Source organism: Macadamia integrifolia, chromosome 11, assembly GCF_013358625.1.
Source record: "Macadamia integrifolia cultivar HAES 741 chromosome 11, SCU_Mint_v3, whole genome shotgun sequence".
NCBI lineage: Eukaryota > Viridiplantae > Streptophyta > Magnoliopsida > Proteales > Proteaceae > Macadamia > Macadamia integrifolia.
The window spans coordinates 26,647,952-26,653,416 of NC_056567.1; positions in this window are offsets into that span (position 1 = coordinate 26,647,952).

The window sequence follows — 5,465 nt, forward strand, 5'->3', positions numbered from 1 at the left end:
AAAAAAAAAAAAGGAGAGGGTTCCCTGAAAAGCAGTATAGTATCCTATGCAAGTGAAGGGGGCCAATGTAAGGGTGACAATTCGGTACTGATAATAAAACCACACTAAAATTGAATTATCGAAACCATATTGAATACTAAAATTACCGACTATATATATATATATATATGGAAGACAAAAAAATATGGAAAAAATATTGCATTAAAACCTTATTGAAATATGTATTTATAGTGTTTCAAGCCGAAATTGTACCATATACCGAATCTTCTCAATACATATAGTTTTAGTATCTACTCTTGGTATGTCTACCATATCAAATACCATACCAATTGATAACTTTAGGCCAATGAGAATGCATGTGGAAGCATCAACAAGGGTGGAATTTTCACCTTTCATGAGAGGCGAAATAGTCATTTCACCTTGACGCATTCTCTTCTCTCACTATCATTGTCCTAGCCAGCAAGAAAGAGTGTGGAGCCCCAATCACGCAACCTTTAGCTCTAGTTGGCATCAGAGAAAAAGCCAAAAGATCGTTTTCATTGGAATACTTTTAACACAAGAAAGTCTTGGAATTAATCAGAATAGCTTCATAGCATCATGCCATTTTATTTAGTCTTCCATTTCGCCCTTAACAAGCAACGACACCTCACCTCACGCAAAAACCGTTGCGTAAATATGGTGAACTTCGAAGCAAAATGGATAGACGTTATGAACACTATTCTACTCTCAACAAAAACCGTTTAGAGCTTATATTGATAAACCCCCTTAAAAGTCCTTTTCCTTTGCCTCTTTCTCCTTAGAATCCAAAGTTTTGAAATTTATATTTTTCCCATCAAAATTCTACATTTGTGAACAAAATTTAATTCCTTTTAATTCATGCATGAGCTAGCTCAATAAGAGGCTGCTAGTGCATAGATTTCTCAATGCATGACCATATACAATAGATTAGGATATTAAAAAAGAGAATCTTTTTTTTTTTCTTGATAAACCATTAGAGAAGAAACGTGAAGTCTTATTCTCCTCCGTATGTCAAAGCTTCTAAAGTTGTAGGAAAAAGGTTGCTCCATTCAAAAGTAAAACTTTACTGTTCAAGGGAACTCTCCCTCAAAACAAAAAAAAAAAAAAAAAAAAAAATCCTCATCATTTATTAATTTCACTATGAGATGGCTGCAATAGAAAATGCAACGATTTTGAGATGTTTTCAGAATTAAAATCTGAAATCAAATCTTCTAGCAAGAGGCTACCAAACCCTAGAAAATTGGGAATCTTATCTTTTCGTTTTTGTGCATTCCAAACATGTGCTAAATGTGGCCCATTTTCTTCATGAAACGCTACATGCTGCCATAGTGATTGGAACATTTAGATCCTAAAAAAAAAAGATTGGAACTTTTAGGTTATTTTGTATATTTTTAATAGGTCTAGACCTTAAGGTCATGTTTGGTTAGTGGGATAGGATTTTTCATCTTAAGCGTTACAAGTAAAATCTTATCTGATGGTTGACTCTCTTAGTGTCGAAAATGAGACTCAGTCGAATCGTAACCAATTGACCAACTCTTTTATCGGTTTGATATTGATCTTGGTTTTAGAAATCGTTAAAAGTCCAAAACCAATATGACAGACCAAACTAACCATTAAACTGAAAACTAAAGTGGGGGAAATAATAAAATTTTAAAAAACTCCAATAAATTCAATATACTTCTACACATTTTTTTTCTTTCATATACATTACAAATCAAGATTGGAATTATAATAGGCTGATAAGCGACCTTCAAACAAAATTGATGACTTGTTGAAAGCCTCTTTTTTATTTGTTTTATCAGTGGGATCCATCCAAACACTTCACTCGGAAAAGGTAGGTTATAACCTTTATATTAATGGAATTGAGAATTTTTGAAGAGAATGAGGCAGCGAGAGAGGCGCAAAGTCACAAAATCAGCCTCCATCAACTCCGACTTGACTCGGATTGAAAACAACTGGTCAAAATGCTAAAGAATTATATCATTTTTCATATATTTATGATTTTTTAATTCAAATACTTGTAGCTCTTTCTACAACGTGTAAGCTTCATTGATTTTTTATTATTTTACTAACAAAAAAATTGAAGTTTCAAGTGCGTTTATGGCCAATTCAAAACAATCATTTATAAATCTGGCATAATTGAAACCAGAGGACAAATTCCATCGATTTCAATCTGATTCTTTTGAACCGAAAATGGTGTATGCTCAAACTTTTCATTATTAGGGATTTGTCATTATAGTAGAGAAGAAACACCCAGGGGAGCCAAAGGGAACTGTGCTTCACCAGTGAAATGAAGTTAATAAAACATTAACCTTATATGTTTCATGTTTTTTTGCTATCAAAGTAAAAAATAGTCTTCATTAAAAAAAAAAAAATCAATGAAGTGATCAAAGTAGTAAATTGTCGAAATATGAAAATCACCGTTTTTTTTCGAGTCCACTTCCTTTGTAGAGCGGTGACGTGACGTATGATAAAAATTGAATAGCCAAGAGTATCTATACATGAGTTTCAAGAGACTTCCAACCACCTAATGTTCACTATATCGATACAACGGCTACAATCGATTTTAACACCATTTTTTTATTCTTTTAATTTGGGACAATAGATAGGGACCGGTTTATAAATTTCACCATAAAAGTTGAGAGAGAGAGAGAGAGAGAGAGAGTTGTTGTAGTTGGTGTTTTGTTATCTCTCTGGCTTTATATTTTCCAACGACCTGTAACCCCACGCGGCCATCCATGGGAAGATGCTTATTGTCCCTGATGCATGTGAGGCCCACTTTCCTATTGATGTCAGTGAAGAAGATTTTTTTTTTTTTGGGGGTAAAAGTGAAAGAAATATGTCAGTACGCTTTGAGCGCTAGTGGGGTGCCTGAAGTTTAGTGATAGGTAGGTCCCAGCTTTCCACATGACATGTATTAAAATAATGTAAAAAAATGGTAAGAACTACAAACTTTTGACCCAAAAAAAAGAAAAAGAAATTATTATTGGAAATATGAGGGAAAAGTATGCAATGAATAGAATCCTCTTTCCCTCCAATGGTTAAATTAGCCCCATTAGCATGCAAAAATTTGGGTGGAGGAGTTACCTTGCCTTCTTCAATCAACAGACAAGGAACCCAAGGCTCCTCTTCTTCTCTTCATGCATGTGGGATGTTCATCCTGTATGGTGAAAAAATAACAAATTAAAGAAAGGTATAAGAAATAGTTGATACTCAAATTCATCTTCCTCTCTTTTTCTCTCCTACCTAGATTTTTTTTTTTTTTCTAAATGTTACTTGAAAAAAATCAACCAAGTAGACTAACCAAAGGGAAGACCCAATCAAAACAACACTAACTACAAACAATGGGATGAAGACAATGCCTTTCATTCTTTATTGAAACGTAATACAAAAATTTGGAAAAGAATTCCCAACTTTTTTTTTTTTCACAAAAAGTTTTGGTTGATAATATGATTGCCATCAATAAGAGGCTTCACCACCATCATTTGATTGGAATTTTTTCTTATTCAACCATACCTCACCATGCTTCATTTTCATGTGCAATGGAAAGATAGCTATTTTGCTTCTACGCATTGTTCTAATCAGGTTTTTTGATTCGAACGTCCCCCTCAAACTTGATGAGCTGGTGCGAGTTAAACCTAGTTAGAAACTTAGAGCAAGTTGTTTCTTCAACCAATGACTTAAATAGCCATTTGTTTTCGTCTATTCCCACTCTATTCTCTTGGAACCCATAAGTACAACACTATTGATTTCAATCACGAAGAAAAACCAATAAGTGAGAGATTGGTTATGAATTTATTTTTATATATTCTTTGGTCTCGGAAAATTGGGATTTTTAGAATTTTTTATTTTTTTCAAAACAGTTACAGCCTTTTAGATTCCAATTTGGCTTCTTAAATGGCTTCACCACACGATCTTATGGTGTAGATTAGATGACAGTTATGAACTGCCACTTACCTTATTCTAGTAATTATTTATAACAGTTATAATCCAAATTTAGCTGATTTTAGTAATTTTTTTATAACATTTACATTCCAAGTTTAAACTAAACCTTTAGTTGCCTTGTAATCTAACTATTTAAATTCCATTACCTTATACAATCATCTTTCTCTTCTTTTTCTTTAGATTCCTCATGCATAAATAGGAGGTATCTCTCGACTTGAACTCCACTTAGTGGAAGCACATCAACGTCAATTAGGATAACATAGTAGATAAGCCTCTAAACTAGAAATCCTGTAATAATGATTAGCCGGATATCTTTCATGCATATAACTTTTTTCACTAGGTATTAATTAAGTTGGCGCATTAAAGGCCATATGAGTATATCCTGGTATCATAGTGTTCTAGAATTAAGCCCTAAACTCATAAGAAGCAGCTTCACTCATGCGTGTTCTGGAGTTAAGCCCTATATTCATAAGAATCAGCTTCACTTCCAACAAAAAACATGTAACATACTTAAGGTAACTAAACGATTTTTCAATTACAAAGATTGTTCAAGAGAATGTCTCAAAAGATTGTTATCTATATTCCATACATGCACCATTTGATTTACACAACCAAACGTGCCCTTATGTAATTTTATAAGAGATGCCCTATCTCTAATACAAGCACCAATCACTTTTCAAATTTGATATTTCAAGTATTGCATGAGTTGAGGTTCCTTCATTGGTGACCATCAGAAGTAGGCTTAAGACCCATCCCTAGTGATGTTTTTATTCGTCATATTCCTTGCAAGGTCTTTAGTTAATGGTTTATTACCCAAAAAAATTTAATGGTTTTGCATAATCGATGGTGATTACTTCACCACTTATCAATTGTTTTACATATCTATGTCTAGACCAAATGTGTATAGATTTTCCATTATAAATGTGACTAAGCTTTATACAAAAATGTAGAGAAAATTGGTGTCATGGGCTTTAGCCATACACAAATTTTTAACAATAAATTCATTAGTTGTTCGGCTTCTTTACTTCCTGAAGCTAATGCCACAAATTTTGTTGCCATGGTATGGTCGGTAATACATGTTTAAACTGTAGCTTAGAGTCCTAAGATATTGCAGCATCCACCAAGAATGAATATCCAACCACCTGTGGAAGAGTGATCTTTGTTCCCAGTTTATCCAACTAGTCGATGTGGCGTCTTTTCCTTGGGCTGGTTTTTCCTTCCCTGTAGCTGCCTGTTAGTCTTCTTCCTGCGATTTGTTTCTCTATAATTACCTACAAATCTTGTGAACCTAGTGGGTCCTCCATTAACGGATTGATGTTGGGTTTCTTTGAAAAAAAAAAAAGAAAAAGAGAAAGAAAGAAGAAGAAGATGATGATGTTGCAGCTCAGCGTGCCATGGAACCATGGTTTGTTATCATAAGGGCAAACTGTTACGGTAAATGTGTTTCTGTTTTCTGTTGCTTAATATCACAACTCCTCCACCTTGAATCCTCTCTTGGCTCT